Genomic DNA, 22,245 nt, shown 5'->3' on the forward strand with positions numbered 1-22,245 from the left:
GGAAAGCATGAAAGTAACAGATAGGCACATGTGTTTCACCCCAAAACAGTTTTAGAAAACAGTAAAAGATGGGGTTCTATGTACTCACCTGAGATTGCTTTGAGTTCCTTGTATAATAACCAGATAATGCTAAAGATCACGGAATATCAACGGCACCTAATAGGTAGCTTATGTTAATATACCGGACCAAATCGGAAGGATCGGACAGTACGCGGGTTCGAAAACCAAACGAGTATGGAGACTCGTGTAATATGGTTTAACAAAGCCTACATACTAAAATGAAACTTATCCTAAGTGCTTACGGTCCATCACGACCCGTTTAGGTAGCTTATGCTACCCTAACGCGTCGTTCGCGTAGAACGCGTTTGGAACGCCTAACATCGTGACCACAAGGTATAACCTCGGAAGGTTATAGCTATGGTCACCTAATGTGTTTGGTCGGATCCTAATGATCGACCAAATGGGTCGGGTTCGAAAGTATAAGCGATGGTTTAGATCGCTTACCTTACGACCCTATATAAGCACTACACTAAAAGTGACGAGCTAAGCACGTTAGAACATGCTTAACTAAGTTTAGAAAACAGGTTTGGCATCAAAACAAACGGCTTTGATGCTCACGAGTAGTTTGGTTACAAAATACGCAAGAATGCGCATTTTGGCCGAAACTACGACTTGTCACTGAGCCTAGATAACGGGGTAATCAGTAGGTATGGTCACTATGGACCATAACCATCGTGATCACGCTCACGTTATGAAGTTCCATGAACTTCACATTGACCATAAGCTGGTCAATGCAGAAAGTCAACAAAACGTTGACTTTCGGACTCGAAAAGCGAATAAAAGAGCGAAAGAAGACTTACGGAGGGTCCCCGAGTGCTAATCTAGATCAAATAGCTCAGGTATGAAGCAAAGGCATCAACTTAGAGCATTTTGATCAGATTGTTGTGATTTTTACACTAAAGGGGGGGTATTTATAGGAAAAGTGGAACCGTTAGGATCGTTTATCGAATATCGTGCCGCGATCTCGAGCGTGCACTTGTCAAATTCTTGTGGTAAGTCAGAAATTGCCCCTTGGCTCTTGATTAGGTGAAAGGGCATTGCCTCTTGATCGAACGAAAGGCCAACTGCATTAAATAGATACATTGAATCTGTCTGACAGTCTCACGCGCCCCGCGTAAGGATTTGGTAAATCCTTACGCGCCCCGCCTAAGGTTCCCAGATCAGAATTTACAATTTTGGTCCCTGCACTTCAGAAACATGTATTTTGGCCCATTTTTGGCACGTATAAGCCCCGTTAACCTCATTTCAAGGCTCTAAGATGAAGTTAAAGTGTAGGGGACATGAAATATGCTCAAAAATATTCCGGATGTCGGTTCGTTTGGCCGTACGATCGCGATGTTCGCTTAATTACGACGGAATGCGCATAAGCGCGAAAGACGATCCAAATGACGCGACGAATGGATTTTTCTCATGCCAAACACTAAGGCATAATATAAGGATGCTTACATAAATTTTTGGATGTCCGGATGTATTCAGAACGTAAGTTATGCGCGAAAGTGCAAACTTATGCACTTTTTGACACTTTTAGTCCCTGAATGATCCAAAAGTTTATTTTAGCATACCAAACCCCTCAAAGCCTATTTCTAAGCTATGTAAAGGATATTTATGGTATGTTTAACTTATGGACATGTTCCGGAATGTTCGTTACAGTTCAAATTGGCATACTTTCGCAGTTTGTCAAGTTTAGTCCCTGTAAGCGAATTAACTTGTTTTTGCCATACCAAAGCCTTCAAAACTTATTTTTAAGTTATGTAAAGGTTATTTAAGGTATGTTGAGTATATGTTGATGTTCCGGAGTATTTGTCGCATTAAACTAAGTACGTTTACGCACCAGTTTGCGTATAATTCTCTAGAAAGCGATGTAGAGTTTGAATTTGAACAAAAGTCAAAACATGAAAAATGAAAAACACAACCAAACAAACATTGGGATCAAATAACATTATTTTATTGATAATTGAACTGTTCACAATGATTACAAGCACAAATGTTACAACAAAAATAGATTTAAAATGATTTAATATATCTAATATAATATAATATGTGTATATAGGTATAGGTAGAGGATCCTGTAAAAAGTCCAACTTTTGTGAGAAGTGTGAGAAATAATTTGGGAATGACAAGTGTCCCTTATCTTAATTAATTCAAAAGGGTATATTAGTAATTGTCCATTCTTATCAATTAATTGATTTCCAAAGATAACTGCCAAAAATATCAGGCGATATATTAGGGATGTGATTCGAATTCGATTTGTTCTATACATTTAATTGTTTACGGTAAGTTCTTGTTGTAGTGTTATATTCCCCAGTCAATAGTGTTATATTATGTACATGTATATTTAATCTCCTTTTCATAGTGTTTTATCCCCATCAATAGTGTTTTATTCTGTATAGTGTCTTACAGTAAACAAATAGTGTTATATCTTCTTATAGTGTTTTATCATGTAATATACTGTTCCTTTTACTAGTGTTTTATCCTCATCAATAGTGTATTATTCTGTATAGTGTCTTACAGTAAACAGATAGTGTTATATCTTCCTATAGTGTTTTTATCATGTAATATATTGTTCCTTTTCATAGTGTTTTATTCCCCACCAACAGTGTTTTATCTATATACTATATATAAGCATTTCCCATGTCTAGAAATGTAATTTCACCTACACTTTTTAAGACGGCAGACGAAGCAACAAAAGTTCTTACCATAATCTTCACCTGTTTCTCCCAAATTTGGCCCCAATTCATTCTCAGTCGCCAAAGAGTCCGAGCAATTAGTATATGTACAATAATCAATCAGCTGCAGAATGAATTGGAGTATACGAATCATCAAACAGTTTGTGAATCATCATGATGAGAGTATACGAACCGCCAAGGTAATCAATTGTATTGAATTGCACCAGCAATCGTTCCCTTCTCCTCTCCAACAAAACCATCCTATCATGAAGATAACTCACGGTGTTCAGATCTAGGGTTCCGGCTCTTCCTTGTCTTCTCCGAACTCAGGTTTCTTAAAGCACCTCCAACTCTCATTCGCTAACCCTAATCTTAATCCCTTCATCAGCTTTCAGAAATTTCAAGAGATTTGGTGATGCTTTTCCTCTTCAGGTCTCGAATTGCAACCCTGTAAAGACAAATTACAGGAGAACGATTGGATGTAAGTCTTTTTCTTTGCTCATCTTTTAGCATTTTATATTTTCTTACTGATCAAATGATGTTGGATATTTGATTATTAGTTTCTTATTTGATGATTGTTTGTAGGTACTGAAGATATTAATAATTGATGAAGTGATATCTTGTGCGGGGATTCAATGAGGTATGGTTTTGGTGTAAATTTTATGTTTTAACAATTATAGTTCCGTAGTCGTCTCTGTTTTTTTCTATTCAAGGGCGTTTGGATTTGGATTTTGACACTTACGAATTAATATTTCTTAATGTTTTGAAACACAGAATTTAGGGATGTTTGGATTTCGATTTTCAACTCTTGTTATGCTGTTTATGACGCAATGCCCAAAGCAAATAGGGATGAAGTCTAAATTATGCAGGTTTTTTTTAATTATCAACTGATTTCTTATGTTGATGTTTTGTATAATGATTTAAATTAAGAGAAAAACAATAAACCTCGGTTCCTTGGAGGTTATCAGCTTTGATATTACATAATATTTTTCTACTTTATTATTTTAATATTAATTGGGTGTCATCAACATGGATTGTGTGCTGGTTGATTCTAATTGGGATGCAATAAGCGCCTCTAATAGGGCCATGTTTCTGTTTGGTGCCACAAACCCATCTCATAGGTAATGTATTTTTGGTCAAATTTGTTATACTGGTGTATATAAAGGAAAGAATGCGAATTATATTGGTGATATGGCAGTTGTGTTGCCGAGGAAGTTAGAGTGGTCGGGGTTTGTGATGAACTCACAGTTGGTATGGAACAAAGCTGAATTTAGGCCGGATTGGATCAAAGATTTGGACGTGGTGGTGGCCGCGGATGGAGAGGATGATATTGGGAGTCCTCTTTCTTTGGTTAAGGACGCAATCTCAATGAACGTGGGTTATGGGGAGCGTCTAGGCTGCGTGAAATAGGGAGCCTAGGGGTCCAGAGTCTCAATCGATTTTCAGTCTCCTGGTGGAAATCAGTCGTTTGGAACGACGTCGATTTTTGTTGGGGACTTAGATGCGAATGTAACGGATTCGCAATTGAAGGTGCATCTGGTGAAGAACAAGGTATACTTGCTGGACCGTCTTCCGGTTCTCGCAGCAGACGCCAGAAATATCACCGGCATACTCCTTACCAGATTCAAGAACTTGAAGCATAATCTTTTAACTTTGTTTTTATTAATCCGATGGCTCTCAAGGTCTCTGCTCGTGCTAACTGGTATACACCCTTTTCCTTTTAACCTCTTTTAGAGATGGTGCTAACTGGTCTGTAAATGTTATTTAAATTCATAACCATTGATACTTTGTTCTATGATTCTTAACATATGGAACCCTTTTTCAGGAATTCGTGGAAATGTTTAGAAAATTTAGGGCTATTCGTCCGCCTTTGGTTGTCAGCCATCTTATTCCGCTTGCAAATGAGTCGTCTCAACAGGCTGCGTAATAGTTTTGGTGTAAGTGCTTTTTTTATAATTAGCCATTTTGGTTACAACTAAGAAAATTTTTTATTTTACATATTCCCGTAACAATTTGGGTAACTGTTGGGTCGAATTGGAGAATAATGTTATCACTTACGCGATCACGGTCATTTCTACATGCGATTTTATGCTTAGGTGATTTTATTTGTAGGCGACATTATATAGCGACTTTGTTATGGGCCTTATAGTTTTGAGTGATTAAAAGGCAAGTAGAAAGTTTACATGACATTATTTGCAGGAGTTCATTAATTTAAACTTAAGGGTTTTACATTGTTATTGTGCCCTTTGTGTATAGTTACATTTTGTATCAATCAAAATAGGGCTTCTTTCGGGTGTTCAAGGCATATTTAGAGCTAATATGGCAATGTACAATAGAAAGGACAAGACCTATTCCAATTCTTTGTAAACTTCTGAGCCCTTTGGGGTCACCGGTAATTTTTCGGGCTAAACGGACAGTGACGCGTTCGTTAAGAGATGTAAATAAGAGAATGGATATATAGAGGAAAACCGAGAATGGGCCTGCGGGTATGCTAAAGTTTGCAACTTTTCGGTTCATGAGTGTAGCTTGCTCAATTAGAATGTGTTCATTTGAGAGTAGACTGTCCAAACGAGGATGCATGTTGACGAAATGGGGATTAGACTTATGGGATTAGGATCAAATACAAAGGATCCTAACTGTAAGAAGTGTAAGAAGCATTTACAGAGTGACAAGTGTCCAATAACCTAAAAAAACCCACTACAAAAAAAACCCACTACAAAAAAAAAAAACCTTAAACATCCACCACCACCAAAAACCTAACCCCCCCCCCCCACACACACACACACATCACCCACCCTAAAAAAAAAAAAAAAAAATTTTTTTTTTTTTGCCGAGGGGGTGGGGGTTTAGGTTTTTGGGTGGGAGTGTGGGGTGGGTGTGGGTGTTTAGTTTTTTTTAGATTTTTTTTAGGTTTTTGGGGGGTGGGGGGGGTTTGGTTTTTTTAGGTTTTTTTTTGGGTGGGGGGGGTGGGGAGGGTTAGGTTTTTTTTAGGTTTTTGGGGGGGTGGGGGTGGGGGGTTTAGGTTTTTTGGGGGTTTTTTTGTGAGGTATAGTTTTTTTTTTTTTGCCCGGGGGGGGGGGTTTAGGTTTTTTGGTTGGGGGGGGGGGGTTAGGTTTTTGGGTGGTGGTGGGGGGGGGGGGGGTGGGGGGGTGTTTAGGTTTTTGGTGGTGATGTAGTGGGTTTAGTTTTAGGTTATTAGACACTTGTCACTCTATAAATCCTTCTTACACTTCTTACAATTAGAAGACTTTGTAGAATAACTTGACCCTAGACTTATGACCATTTTGACTTCTTAAACTTGTGTTGCACTTGAAACTATCCATGGATTATTTATGTTTTCTTCTGAATTTCCATAATCATGTACTATTGCAGCTTTACCAAGAGGCCTGTAGCACCAATTATATACAACATGATGGTAGTTGGTTACCAGTTGGTTTTCATGAAATAGTACAAAATAATGAAATAGCTAGAAGCACAAGGACTTTTGTTAATTTTCATATCAGTCTCTAGGCTTTATTTCTACAATAGGGTATAAAAAGCCAAGTCACTCGTTACAGATCAAAGATTGGCAAATCTTTTGTTTTTTTGTAAGTTTTATTATTTTAGAAATATACCAATATGGTATAATCTACTTTACGGGTATCGTAGATAGTAAGTGTTGCGGGTAAGTTTATGATATGTTCACGCCCTCGTACTATCGATTCCGCCGCAAAGCGCGGGTCTCCTACTAGTTTATGTATAGTGTCTTACAGTAAACAGATAGTGTTATATCTTCCTATAGTGTTTTATCATGTAATATATTGTTCTTTATAGTGTTATAAAAAGTTGTTGTGAAGGAAATCGAAGAATTTATTTCAGTACGAGAAAATAGCTGATTTTTTAGGAGATTGATGGGGGGTTTTGAAACAGTTGCCATAAATTCGCTGATTTATAAGAGATTGATGGGGGGTTTTGAAACATTTACCATATTTGAAACGTTGAAAAAGTCACTATTGCCCTTTAATTTTACATAAGATCCTTCTAATTAAAACACAATTTACATTTTATACCCTATTGATCTCAACCATTAGATCAAATATCCAATGGTTTAAAACACTTCTTACCCTTCTCACATTTTAGACACTTTTTACCATATCCCTACCCTATAGGTATAAAGAAAATACAGTCTCACACTCTATCTCTATCTCGATACCACTCTCTACAACCTCCAATAACCCACCTCCAGGCACCACCAACAACCATCTCCAGCCACTACCATCCATCACTCTAAAAATCACCACCACCCTCAACCACCTCTAGCCACCACCTACCAACACCGGAACTAGTTGAGATCTCACCTCCACCCACCACCCTCCGACACCGGAACTGCCATCACCCACTGTCAAAAACCCAACACCACTGCCGTCAAAAGTATAATTCTCGTCATCTCTTTCTTTTTCTCAGCTGATGGTCGTGCGCGCGTCCTCAGCTGGTGGGCTTCTATCTTTATAGCCAGATGCCTTCCAGGGTTGACCCTTACCCTTCTTGTTACGTCTATCGTTGGCATGCTGACTATAATTATACTGACGACTGTCGTCGCTAGTCAGCTGTTTGTCGGTTCTTGCAATAGTTTTTGCAGCTTCGATGAAAGTATCCCAATCTTTGGGACCTCCATCCCTGCCCTTGACTCTTTTATTTAAATCATCACATTTGACGGCTCTCATGAAATGCGCGCGCATCATTTTTTCTCCAACGTCTCCTATTTCCAAACATTCTTTGTTGTATCTGGTGATAAAATCTTTAATGCTTTCATAATCTTTCCTCTAGATGTTTAAACAATCTGCCGGATCCCTGGTATGCCTGCGCTGTTGGGAAAAGTGTGCCAGAAACTTGTTTTGAAAGTCCATCCAGGACTTGATCCTTCCTTTTGGTAAACTGTCAAACCATACGCGTGCTGCGCCAATGAAGATTTGCACAAACAGATGACACCAAGTGGGCAATGACCAACCACCTACTACCCCTCCGCCAGTGGAGACTTGAAGGTGGTCATCAGGATCTGTGAGTCCATTGTACTTTCCCACATTGTGTGGTAATTTTGTCTTGTCTATCGGAGCCATTGCAATTTCTCTGATGAACTTTGATTTTTCAGCTATGCCTTCAGGACGATAGCTTAAGGTGTAGTCGTACTCGGCGTTTGGATTGTCCCTCACGCGTGCGCGAGGTCTATACGCTTCATGGTTTCGTGGTAATCTGCTGAAGACAGTGTTTTCTCCTTGCTTATAAGTTGAGTCATCTTCTTCATTGTAACTCTCCCATTCATTGTTAATGTTGCGCGGGCCTAAACGACTGTGCAACAGAGGTTTCTTTTGTTGGTAAGCGTACTACTCATAGTTGCTTTCTGTTTCACCATAGGTGTCGCACGTGTCGTGCACGCTTTGTCTCCTGATAGTGGATGATTTCTCATGTTGTTGGTTCCGTGCGTGCCCATGCACATGTGTCTGTTGCAGAATTTGGGTACTTGGTGGTCTTTTAGGTGGAGTGATGAAAGCGGATGGAGCAGCTTATGCCTGGAGCCGTGCTTGATGTGCGCTTAACTGCGCATAGACCATGTTTAAAGATGCTGTCTGCTTGGCATACCAGGAGGCCAAAGTTTCTCCTTCAGGTAGCCCTAAGATAGGTGAGAAGTTTAGCTGTGCCTGAGCCGATGGTGCTGAAGGACCAGCACCATGGTTTGGCGTTTGGACTCCTGAGTTGTTTGGTTTATGACTCCAGGGGGTGTTTAGTTGTTAGCTCCAGGTGTGGTTTGGTTGATAACACTGGAAGTACTTCCAAAGAGATCAGGTATTTCATTGTTCACTGGTTCTTCTCTGACGATCCCATTCCTTTGGTGCCCTTGGACGTGAACAGTGTCCGTATGCAGCCCAAAGGAAGAGCTTTCTCCGTCTACGTGAAGAGAAGGATTTTGTTCAGCCATTCAGAGAGTGTTTTTTAAGAGAAAAAATATGAGAGTGGTTGCAAAAAGATGCGGTGGGCGCCAATGATGAAACACTGGTTAACACTTAGGCTAACCGGCTGGGTCGTCTCGTGATTAAGGGTTTAATCTCTTTCTCCATTCGTCGACTGCTGGATTCCTGCAAAACAGAACACCGGTGACTCGCCACAAGGAGGGGAATAGGGGGGTTCTCCTTGTGACCACCCTCCGGCGTGAGAATAAGTACTGTTCTGAGGAGAATAGTGTGTGTTGTAGGTGAAATAGAGATAGAGCCGAATGTTAAACCTGTAGATGGAGTCTCTTATTTATAGCCGAAGGATGAAGGAGGGAATGAGGGCCTTGCCAACTGCTCCAGAATGCCAGCTGTCTAACCAAGAGGAATATCCTCTTGGTCTCCTCTGTCGTACAGAGAGTAGTGGATGACGTGGCACACCTCTATTCGTCCAGATAGGAGAATTCTAGCAGTGGCTGCCGGCCTGTCCTAGGATTACCCTGCAGGTCCAGTTGGCATCCGTCTATTGGTGACACGTTTTGTCCTTTTTGTCTGGGAGAGCATCTTTGGTGTCACCTGCGATTTCTTCCAGAAGCTTCTGGATAGGCACTGCTGATGTAGGCGCCATGCTGGATAAAAGTGGTGTAGTCTCTGTCATGTGTGCATGAACTTGGGACCATACCTCTTCAGTAACCCAATTTATCTAAGGTCACGACGGTTAGATGATTATAGTTAGGGGTTAATGGGGATGAGTGAATGAGGGCGGATCAGACTTGTTGGCGTCAATTTTGGATCCAGGATGGGTGTTTGAGTTGACGTGATTGGTTGATTTATTGGTCTTTTTGGTGCATGGTCTGGGCTTTTTGAGTTGGGGTTTTGTGGGTTTAGGGGAAATTAGATTTGTGATGAACCCTTTTGGGGAGATAGTGAATCGAAGTCAAAACTAAGGTTTTGTAGGATTTGTTTTTTGTAAGGTTTTTCAATTTGGGGTTTTTCAATAATTCGAGTGGTGGATGTAACTGGGTGATAGTGGCACAAGGTGGTGGTATAGTGGTGGCGGTAACCGGGTAGTGGTGGTCTGTAACTTAGAGAGAGTGTGTATGCAGGTTAGAGAGTGGTGGTGCTGGTCGGGTGGTGGTGCTGGTCTGTAGGTTAGGAAGAGAGTGTGTGTAGGTTAGAAAGAGAGAAAGGAGGGAGAGAGAGAATACTGATTTACTTTGCCACAGATTTATAATGTCAATTTTAATTTATTAATTTGTTATAATAAAACGTTAAAAGACCATTTTGTCCTTCAATAAAGGGATGAAAAGACAAAAAAGTTGGATGTTCATTGAAAAATCTGACCAGATTTTGCTTTTAGATGAAAATGGCAACAAAATTGAAACCACATGGACCCAGATTCGAAAGGATTGAGTTTTTGATTAAAATGGCAAAAATGACCAAACCTCAGGGACCATTTTGGCAGTTTATTCTTTATTATATCAACATATTTGTGTTTATGGTTGTCGTATCCTTGGCTTTTGGAGTTTTATAAAAAATAGATTTTTCCTTTTTAACTCTAAAGTTTCAATCTTTGATAAATTAACCCCTTTGATTAATTTGATTTTTCACTTCTAATTCAAAAGTTGTCATCTTTTGCAATTTAACTCCTTTGATTTTTTTTTTACTTTTAACCCAAAGTTTTTCATCTTTAGCGAATTAACCCCAACCCTTTTTTACTTTCAACTTTGGTCCCCTATACTTTTCATCTTTCGCAAGCTTTCCGTTTAACGTTTCGTTCTAAATTTTCCGAGTTAGCATGCCACAACGTGCATGTGGGTTCAATGTTTTTCATCTATTTTTCCCGTTTGACATGCCTGTCGTAGCGCGTCTCTTTTTCCCTGTTTGATAAGTCTATCGCAACGCGCGAGTCAGAGATCGACTTAATTATTCTTTTCTATGTTTTACACACAGTTTCCTGGTCATGTAAGAAACATTTTGCCTTTCATCTAATATGATAAATAACTGACGAATCCCCCGCCGCATTGTGGCGGGTAATAATTCTAGTTATAAAAAATTTAACCAGTGGGATTACCGGCGAGTGGGTTAGTAGAAATTTGTTCCGTATCATTTTGAATAATTGTGGTAACGTTACTACATCGATCAAAACCATAAAAATAAATATTGGTTTCGATAATACTGATATGGTACTAATGATGTTTGGTTGGAATCGGTGCGATTCATCACGGTATCAGCACGATGTCGGCCCTCGAGAAAATACTATATTTTTAGTGCAACTTTGTTGTCAACAACATTTTAACCGAACTAAACACAACATGTATTCAATTATCTTTTATGCTGATGAACGCAAGTTATCGAAATAAAATCAAATTCGATGGGTTAAAACCAAGGCCGTTTTCGAGAATGTTTAAAAAATTTGGGTCCTTGGTGAGATAAAAAAAAACCGGGCGCTACCCACCCTAAAAAAACCCGGCGAGATTCCAGATTCGTCAGTGCATAACGCTGCAGTGGTGTGTCGTATTGTGTTGTTGCCGTGTTCCTTTTTAGCTTTGCCACGTTAAACAATAATTAGGGTTGATTATTTTATTTTGGTTTGAATGTTGGATTAAAATTTAGGCCAAAGGTTATGTTGGAAAAATTGGTGAAAATAGCAATTTTCACAAATATAGGAAAATGATTTTTCCCTATTTTGGACCGGAAATAAATATAAGAAAATGAGCGGGTTTTATATATTTATTTGTGGGTTTGTGTTCTATGTTGGAAGAGCTTCGCAACGAACTAAACCACGTCCAAAACGGAGCTAAGATGAATGAGATATCGATACTCAAAGTTAGGTGTTTGAAACATTGAATGCTGAAACAAAAGGGAAAGTTGCACCTTGTCCCACATATGAGGAAAGATGAAAGTTAAATGGGTATTTAAGTGGGAACTCTCCATCCTTATTGTTTCATGGAAGCACACACTAAGTGTACTTGCGAAGGGTGCGGAGCACCCTAACTCGCACTCGCACACGCGCACGCGCGCGTGGCGTGGGCGATGAGGCGCAATGTGGCGCTTTGATGGCGCCCTTTGCACTTCGCATCGCCGCTTGAGCGCCGCCTTTGTATTTTTGACCACGTGCGCGTGGTGGATCACATGGGCTGCAAGGAACAAGTGGTTGAAGTGGCGTGCAGGTTCGAGGCGCGGGTACACGTGGCATGAAGGCGCGCGATTGCGCGCATGGAGTAAGGGCCCTGTTGTGACATGCGCGGCGCACCAGAGTGAGCCAATACGACGCGACTGTGTGGCATGCTCGTATAGGCTCACAGGTGACGTGGCACACACACGCAGGCGCGCATGGACCTGAGCCAGTATGGCGCACGCGCGTAGGAGCGTGCAGACTTGCGCGCGCACAGAAGCTTCCAGCAGTTAATGCCAGTGCAGTTACACTTCAGCATTCGAAACTGACGAAGTCAATGCTTTTGACTGTGAATTAAATGACGAATTAAAGTGCATTGAAGACGTTCAATGAAAGTTAATTCACCCATTTAATTCATTTTTCAGTTTCTTCCTAGACCTGCAAGTATAAATAAGGGTGCTACCCTACTGCAAAAAAAATACACCAGCAACACCACAACAAATTCAACTTTCTCTCTATAGCTTTCTGATCTTCTCCTGCATTTTTCAAGGTAGCCTTCGGGTTGTAGGCCAATTCCGGCAGTACTTCTGCTCCGGCTGTTGTACCCTAGGAAACAAAACGAGTACTCCTGGGAGACTCGGAATTTGTTTTAAGGGAAGCGTGTTGAACACGTGCCTCAGTCTTTCTTCTTCTCCATTTCTTGTATTTTAATTTATTTCAGTTGTAATAGTACTATTTTTCCTGCTTTCTTATTTCTGTATTGTAATCATAATAATAAAATTTATTTTATTTTATTTATTTATGCGAACGGTTCCTACAATCTTAAAACAAATTTTTAAAACCGTTCGTGTGATCAAGACTTATGAACCAAGTCCAAGAGTTGCAAATTATACTACATGACATCCTCGCGGAAGGCATGACACTTAGCGAGACATTCCAAGTGGCAGCGATGATTGAAAAGTTACCTCCTGGTTGGGTGGATTTTAAGAATTATCTTAAACACAAACGAAATGAGATGACTATAGAGGACCTTATTGTTCGTCTTCGGATTGAAGAGGACAACTTGCCTAAAAAGGCAGCCTGTGCAGACTAGTGCTAGCGCAAATATGGTTGAGCATGGGCAATCCTCTAAGGGCGCGAAGGTTAAGGGGAAAAAGGACAAGGAGAAAGCAAAGGCTAGCAAACTTGGACGAAAGAAAGGGGTTGTGAAAAAGAAACCTCAAGCGTTTCAAGGGACTTGTTACAACTGTGACGAGTAGGGGCATCGGGCTAACCAATGCAAGAAACCAAAGCGTGAGTGCGCGCACATGGTGGATGAAGACGGAATGCCTTTGGTGGCAATGATTTCCGACAAAACCGCAATGATAGATGAGGTCAATACTATGACCAACACTCCAAAAGGCTGGTGGGTGGATACGGGCGCGACCCATCATGTGTGCCCAGATAGGAGCCTCTTTACCACCTTCAAAGAGCTTGCGGGAGATGAAAAGCTGTACATGGGAAATGCTGCCTCCGCGGACATCAAGGGTGAAGGAACGGTGATTTTGAAGTGGACTTCAGGAAAGGAGCTCAATTTAAGCGACATGTTATATGTCCTAGACTTGCGCAAGAGCCTAGTCTTGGGATGGTTGCTTAATAAGTTTGGATTTCGTTTAGTATTTGAGAGCGATCAATTTGTACTTACTAAACGAGGAATGTATGTAGGCAAGGGCTATGCCCAAAATGGTATGTTCAAATTGAATGTAATGGCTGTAAAAAAGAACATGAATAAAATTGCTACTACTTCTACTTATATGCTTGAGTTTTCTGATTCGAATAAATGGCATGGTAGATTAGGTCACGTAAATTTTAATTCAATACGCCGTTTAATCAATTTAAATTGTATACCAACATTCCATATTGACTCACATTATAAATGCGAAACATGTGTAGAATCCAAACTTACAAGATCATCATCAAAATCGGTTGAACGAATAACCGAACCCCTTGATTTAATTCACACCGATATTTGTGATTTAAAAGTGGTACCCACAAGAGGTGGAAATAAGTACTTCATCACGTTTATTGATGATAGTACTAAATATTGCTATGTATATTTACTGAAAAGTAAAGATGAAGCAATAAGTAAATTTATCTTGTATAAAAATGAAGTTGAGAATCAACTTCAAAAGAAGATAAAAGCTTTGCGAAGTGACCGAGGAGGTGAATATGTTGCACCTTTTGCCGATTTATGCGCAAAAGGTGGCATTGTACATGAGTGTACACCTCCTTATTCACCACAATCAAATGGAATGGAGGAACGAAAGAACCGTACATTGAAAGAAAAGATGAACGCCATGTTGATAAGTTCTGGGGTGCACCAGGAAATGTGGGGGGAAGCCATTCTCTCGGCTAATTATCTTTTGAACAATATACCACTTAAAAAGAGGGACGAAACTCCATATGAGTTATGGAAAAGGAAGAAGCCTTCATACGAATACTTGAACGTGTGGAGGTGCCTAGCAAAGGTGATTGTACCACCTCCTAAGGCTCTTAGGATATTACCCAAAACTGTTGATTGCATATTCATTGGGTATGCGCATCAAAGTAGTGCACATCGTTTTCTTGTACATTAGTCCAAGAATCCAGATGTACACGTAAACATTATCATGGAAGTGAATCCTAACGTTGTGTCTTAATTTGAAAATGTGTTTCCTTTGAGAAGACAAACACATACAACGTCATCAACACCTAATTTTGAATTAGGTGAAAGCTCATCTACACCAGTTGATGAGTTAGTTCATGATAAGACACATGAACGACCTGAGGTTGAAGAAGGTGATCGTAGGCGAAGCAAAAGGCCAAGGGTTGAAAAATCCTTCGGTCCAGACTTCGTTAGCTATATGGTTGAGGGCGAGCCCAATACATATCGCGAAGCAGTTTCCTCTTCAGAAGGACCTCAATGGAAAGAAGCAATAAAGAACGAAGTTGATTCTATATTGCAAAATCATACTTGGGAGTTAGTAGATCTTTCCCCTGGTTGCAAACCACTTGGATAGCGTTGGATATTCAAAAGGAAGATGAAAACTGGTGGAAGTATTGATAAATACAAGCCTAGGTTGGTGATTAAAGGATTTAGACAAAAGGAAGGTCTAGATTACTTCGATACCTACTCGCATGTGACGCGCATAACCTCAATTAGATTTGTTCTTGCTATAGCGGCGTTAAGAAATTTGAAAGTTCACCAAATGGATGTTAAAACCGCATTTCTAAATGGCGATTTAGAAGAAGAGATTTACATGGAGCAACCTGAAGGTTTCTCCGCCCCAGGTCAAGAGGGTAAAGTATGTAAACTCATCAAGTCTTTGTATGGCTTGAAGCAAGCGCCAAAACAATGGCACCAAAAGTCTGATCATGTCATGATTGACAATGGTTTCAAAATAAATGAGTGCGACAAATGTGTTTATTTCAAAGACACAAATGAAGGTTATGTGATCTTTTGCCTTTATGTAGATGATATGCTTATCATTGGGAGTAATGATAAGATGATCAAAGCTACTAAAAGCATGTTGAAAGCGATATTTGACATGAAAGACATGGGTTTAGCAGATGTAATTCTTGGAGTAAAGATCATAAGAACCCAAGATGGTCTTGTGTTAAGTCAATCTCACTATGTGGATAAATTCTTGAAAAACTCAACTCGGGAGATACGAGTGTAGCTCGAACTCCAGTTGATATCTCCCAACATCTCAAGAAAAATAAAGGAGATGGAGTTGCTCAGTTAGAGTACTCAAGAATTATTGGCAGTCTAATGTATCTAATGACATGTACTAGACCCGACTTGGCTTACGCGGTGAGTAGACTAAGTAGATACACCAACAATCCGTGCGCGGATCATTGGAAAGCTATCACGAGGGTGCTTAGATACATAAGATACACAAGAGATTATGGACTGCATTATACCCGACAACCAGCAGTGATCGAAGGATACAATGATGCTAACTGGATATCGGATAATAAAGATTCCAAATCAACAAGTGGTTACGTGTTTACACTTAGAGGAGCTGCTATTGCTTGGAAGTCTTCTAAGCAAACGGTCATAGCAAGATCCACAATGGAATCCAAATTTATCACCTTGGATAAGTCAGGAGAGGAGGCGGAATGGCTACGTCAATTCGTGGAATATATTCCAAGATGGCCAAAGCCTTTGCCAGCCATATGTATACATTGTGATAGCCAATCAGCGATTGGTAGAGCTCAAAGCTTGATGTACAATGGCATATCAAGGCACATGCGACGTAGATATAACACGGTACGACAACTACTCTCAACGGGTGTTATCTCAATTGATTATGTGAGATCAAAGGATAACATTGCGGACCCGTTTACAAAAGGCTTAAGCAGAGAGTTAGTTGAAACGTCGTGAAGAGGAATGAGACTAAAGCCCGTGAAATAGGAATATGAGGGAAACCTAACTTAGTTGACTAGAGATCCCAATATCTAAGTTCAATAGAACAACTTAATCATATTACCAAAACGGAGTCACTATGGGGGAGTACCCCAAAACAAAAATAAAAGAGAGTTATATACTTCATAGTCCATTCCAATCAGTGACATTGAAGTGAGGCTAAGCATATTAAAGTTAACGATTTCGGGAAATCAAATAACCATGATGCTTTTGGTGATTCATGGGAATCACCTATGTGAGAGAGAAGTATGGTCGCTTCGAATGGCTTTGTGGGGTGCGCAATCCTAGAGCTCTCGCAGAACCAAGCTAGTGTTCCAGGACCATAATAGGACACGACAATGAGGGGTTGGCCAAACCAGGGAGAGTATTGTGTGAAGTGTATTGTCGTTTACACAAATGGGGGTATGTTCAAGGACATCGCATCTACAAACCGCTAGTAAGCTAAGTATGCTTCACAAAAGAAGGTTCAAAGGTAACAACCTACCTATCTTGCAATACTTAACTGTCGATGTTTATCGTTGAAAAGTGTAAGGAAAGATCGATTTCCATACATGTGGGGGATTGTTGGAAATTTGATGAAAATAGCATATTTCATGTGGGGGATTGTTGGAAAAATTGATGAAAATAGCATTTTTTCACAAATATAGGAAAATGATTTTTCCTTATTTTGGACCAGAAATGAATATAAGAAAATCAGTGGGTTTTATATATTAATTTGTGGGTTTGTGTTCTATGTTGGAAGAGCTTCGCAACGAACTAAACCACGTCCAAAACGGAGCTAAGATGAATGAGATATCGATGCTCAAAGTTGGGTGTTTTAAACATTGAATGCTGAAACAAAAGGGAAAGTTGCACCTTGTCCCACATAGGAGGAAAGAGGAGGAAAGATGAAACTTAAATGGGTATTTAAGTGGGAACTCTCCATCCTTATTTTTTCATGGAAGCACACACTAAGTGTACTCGCGAAGGGTGCGGAGCACCCTAACTCGCATCGCACTCGCACACGCGGGCTGCAAGGAACATGTGGTTGAAGTGGCGTGCAAGTTCGAGGCGCGAGTACACGTGCCATGAAGGCGCGCGGTTGCGCGCATGGAGCATGGGCCCTGTTATGACGTGCGCGGCGCACCAGAGTGAGCCAATATGGCGCGACTGTGTGGCGTGCTCGTATAGGCAATGTTGCAGAAATCGGCCTAGGCAGCCGATTAAACGGCGCCTAGGCGCTAGTCGGTGGGTTACTGCCTAAATTTAAGCTAGGCGGTCAAAAACATCGGTTATGGTCAAAATCGGTCAAAGTCAGTAAAAGTCGGACAAAATCGGTAAAAATCGGTTAAAATCGGACTAATCGGGCCCATGTTTTTTGACCCAAAAAACCCAATTTTTGAAACCTGCCCCATGGTTTAAAGCCCAAATTTTAGTTATAAACCTATTTTAACATTTAAGTTTAGGTATTTTAACATTTAACCCCTTCTATCTTTCACTAGTTTACATATGGTTCCTAAACTTTCAAATTTATTAATAAAAGGTATAAAGTTATCTCCTAAACTTGTAAATTTATTAATAAAAAGTATAAATTTATCTATATATATAAAAATTTGTAAAATTATACTTAAAAAGTCTAATCCGATTAATCCCTAGGCGGTACCTCACCGCCCGACTAGCGCCTAGCGCCTTCTACAACATTGCGTATAGGCTCACATGTGACGTGGCACATGCACGCAAGCGCGCATGGACCTGAGCTAGTATGGCGCACGCGCGCATGGCAGTGAGCCAAAAAGGCGCACGCGCGCAGGAGCGTGCAGACTTGCGCGCTCACAGAAGCTTCCAGCAGTTAATGTCAGTGCAGTTACACTTCAGCATTCGAAACTGACAAAGTCAATGCTTTTGACTGTGAATTAAATGACGAATTAAAGTGCATTGAAGACGTTCAATGCAAGTTAATTCACTCATTTAATTCATTTTTAAGTTTCTTCAAGACCTGCAAGTATAAATAAGGGTGCTACCCTACTGCAAAAAAAAAAAAAAAAAAAAAAAAAAAAAAAAACACCAGCAACACAACAACAAATTCAACTTTCTCTCTACAACTTTCTGATCTTCTCCTGCATTTTTCAAGGTAGCCTTCGGGTTGTAGGCCAATTCCGGCAGTACTTCTGCTCTGGCCGTTGTACCCGGGAAACAAAAAGAGTACTCTTGGGAGACTCGGAATTTGTTTTAAGGGAAGCGTGTTGAACACGTGTCTGAGTCTTTCTTCTTCTCCATTTCTTGTATTTTAATTTATTTCAGTTGTAATAGTACTGTTTTCCTACTTTCTTATTTCTGTATTGTAATCATAATAATAAAATTTGTTTTATTTTATTTATTTATGCGAACGGTTCCTACATGTTAAAACAAATTGGGTTTATAGTTTACATTTTCAAAATTTGGCCTAGTTTGGACAGTGAAAACCAAAACTTTTCATTTTTGAGTTGCAGTAGCCGTATTGTTTTAACATTTCAAAGGTGTAAAAATTACGCTTTTGTATCAATAAATCAATTTACAAGAAGATTAAAAATGACTATTTGTTAGTAAACGAAGCTTTCATATATTAAGAATGTTATAAAATTGATTGAATTTACAACTAAAAATAATTTTCTGAATAGGATACACCCATGTAATACAACTTTTGTTTAAGAGACAAATAAAGTAATAAATTTTGAGGCAAATAAAATGAAAAAACTATGTATATTATATACTATATAAATATGCTATGTGGCCATCGACCATAGCTCAGTTGGGTGCCGACTCATATTTGACAAATCCTTGGTTTTATAAACAATGTTTTTGTTGGTTGTTTATGGAGTTGTAATCTAATTTTGGTTATGTAAACCAAAAAACGTTACATTGGTTTGTAACTCTTCAACTATTGGTATCGTTTGTTGTTTTAAATCATATTAGATGTTTGCTAACCGAATGCTTGAAAACCTTTCGTGTCATACCTGCCATACCTGGTGTTTCCGCCTTCAACGGGGTGTGACAACGCGAATTATGTAGCGACTATGTCTATCGAAGATTATAACTTCGTATATTTTTCTTGATAGAAAGGAAAGTAAAATAAAAATCCAATTCTATCCATCATGGCTTTTGATTTACAAAGTGTCCAAGCTTCTACGGTAGCTTTGGAATCCGTCTTTTCTCTCAGTGGCAAGGTTTTGTCGATACGGGAAATAAGACACACTCTTGAATTGATAGTGATGTGCCTTTTCCCTAAAAGATCATTGATGTGGTTGAGCGTATACAAGACAAGACAAACCGTGAAGATGAAATACTACTTGAAGCTAGAGTGCTCAAGGAAGAAGTGGAAGATGGACCATCTTTGGGCATATCCGATGAAGAACTCATCGAAGATGCGGCGGTTCGTAAAAACTAAAGTTGTAATGAAAGTATGTCTTTTATTTTAATATTAACAATCAATAAATATTTTTTTAGTGTCATTGATGTTATGTTTGTTTTCTTTTATGTTAAAAAAAGTTAAATAATTCTGGGTAGGATTAACTATCCTGTTATACCCTGTTTTGGGTAGGATCCAGTCCGTACACTATCCTAACCGAGTATATTGGGTATGAGTTTAAATTCTCGAACCCGGGTACGGTTCCTACCCGGTTCCTTGGAATACCTGGGACTGGTTAAACCTTATTGGGCCTTACCCGGTTCCGGGTAGGGCCCAATACCCGTTTTGTGCACCTTTACACATGCCGCTGATCAGAATGGCTGGATTTTTGGCCGATCTTGTAGGTGAATAATGGGGAGAACATTTAGGAACCGTGATATTGTTTAGGGTGAAACGAAGAAATAGAGGCTTATATCGGATCCAAATAACAAAACAGGTTCAATAACCCGTGAATGTATAATAACCTGGTTTTAATTGTGTATATGTTTGATTAGAATGCAATGTGTCATAAAAATGTCTTTGTTTATTAGAATAAAATATATATATACAACCCTTTTGTTTTATTTAACTTATATGTTTATTTAATCAATTGGGGGTAGTTTGGTTTTTACAAGAACTTAACCAAAAAATTTAACGTCCATCCATGATAAAAGTTACCATAGTTCCAAAACTCATACCACCATAAGCACTTATGTATTTGTGGACTAATGTTGCAATTTGAGTAAACATATACCATTCGAATAATTAACTCTTTTGTCAATCATCACTATGTATTTATTTCAAGTTTTATTTATATTATAAGAGATAAAATTAATATTTAATTGTCCTTTATTCTTCTGGGTCGCACCACTTGATAAGAAAACTATGAACGCTCTCGTGGATAAACACCCGTGCATGCCCCCTCCGACCATGCCCGCTTTCCTTCCGTCAGAACCTCACCTTGTAGCGGAGAATGACAGTGTGCTTGGGTGTATCAAATCCTTCCCTAAAGGGACGTCATGTGGGAGAGATGGTTTGAGGGCTCAACATCTTTTGGACGCCCTTTGTGAGGAAGGGTCCGCGATTGCGGTTAGTCTTCTCAAGGCGATTTCAGTTGTGGTTAACTTATTTTTACAAGGGGATGTCCGAAGAGTTTGGCGGAGTTTGTTTCATCTGCTCCTCTTACGCCCCTTCTCAAGCTCGATAATGGGATTAGGCCTATTGCAGTGGGTTCGATTTGGAGGAGAGTGGTCTCCAAGGTAGCGATGAAGGGGGTGGGGAAGGATATGGCCAAATATCTTGGCAACTTTCAGTTTGGGGTCGGGGTTCCAACGGGGTTGAGGCGGTTCTTCATAGTGCGAACAAGCTCTTAAATGTGCTCCATCGAGATGGGTCGTTGGCTATGCTTACCGTCGGTTTCTCGAATGTCTTTAACCTTGTGGATAGAACTGCTCTTTTAAATGAGGTAAGGAGAATGTGTCCATCCATCTCTGCTTGGGTTGATTTTTATACGGGCAACCAACTAGGCTTTATGTGGGGAATGATTATATTTGGTCTTCCACGGGGGTTCAGCAGGGGGATCCTTTAGGGCCTCTCCTTTTTGCCCTTGTTCTCCGAATCAGAGATCGTTGCAAGCTTTTTTTTTTCACGCCTGGTACCTGGATGATGGGACCCTTATTGGAGATGCTACTCAGGTTGCCAAGGCTTTAGACATCATTAGAGAGGAGGGCCCCTCCTTGGGCCTCCTTCTCAACATTAAAAAAAACTGAAGTTTTTTGGCCTACATGCGACGGGGTGAAGACTCAAGAGAGTTTATTTCCGTTGGAGATTGGTAGGCCGATACACGGTGGAAACTCTTGGGTGGTGCTGTTAGTATAGATGGGGAATTTATTAGTGGTTTGGCCCTCAAAAGAGCCAAATGTGCTGTTGAGCTGATGGGATGCCTCAAATGCCTTCGGGACCCTCAGAGCGAACTCCTCATGCTTCGTTCGTGTAGGGGGGTTGCTAAACTGCTGTTTGGGCTTAGGACGTGTCAGCCTTCTTATGTCGGGGAAGCCATCTTTATTTTTGACAAGGGGCTTTGGAATGCGATCGAGGACATTGTTGTTTGTGGGGGTGCCTTTTTCGGGGACCTACAATGGAGGTTAGCTTCCCTCCCGACCCGTTTTGGGAGGCTTGGGATTTGCTCAGCTGAGGATGCCTCTTCATACGCTTTGTGGCTTCAAGGGCCCAATCTTGGGTTCTTCAAGACCACATCCTTCGTGAATGTGGTGGTGGGCTGTTGGATTCTGATTACAAGGGTGCGTTGGACAATCTGCATAGTTCTCTTCCCGATCTTGATCTTGGCGGTTTCTACATTAAAGACACCGCCCCATTAAAGCCTAAAAATTCTGGCGAATGTCTTATATGGCGAAATCGTCAAGACAGTTGAAGAGAAGTTTGTCTTGTCCCATCGGCAGCGAGCCGTGTTTGAGTGTTTGTGAGCCCCCATGCTCAGGATTTCCAGTCTGTTGTTCCTATCGAAGGTTTAGGGCAATGTATGTCGGCTATTGAATACCGGGCTATCCTCAAGTACCGACTGATGATAC

The 22,245-nt window shown here is 40.2% G+C and overlaps 1 long non-coding RNA gene across 1 annotated transcript; it reads left to right on the top strand.

Moving 5' to 3' along the window:
• The first annotated feature begins 3,020 nt into the window (after nt 1-3,020).
• LOC110941102 lies at nt 3,021-3,550 on the top strand. The gene is made up of 3 exons (XR_002593818.2): nt 3,021-3,207; nt 3,312-3,366; nt 3,501-3,550. It is a non-coding gene; the product is annotated as an uncharacterized LOC110941102 (long non-coding RNA).
• The last annotated feature ends 18,695 nt before the right edge of the window (nt 3,551-22,245 follow it).

This window comes from Helianthus annuus, chromosome 5 (genome assembly GCF_002127325.2).
Source record: "Helianthus annuus cultivar XRQ/B chromosome 5, HanXRQr2.0-SUNRISE, whole genome shotgun sequence".
NCBI classification, from domain to species: Eukaryota; Viridiplantae; Streptophyta; class Magnoliopsida; order Asterales; family Asteraceae; genus Helianthus; species Helianthus annuus.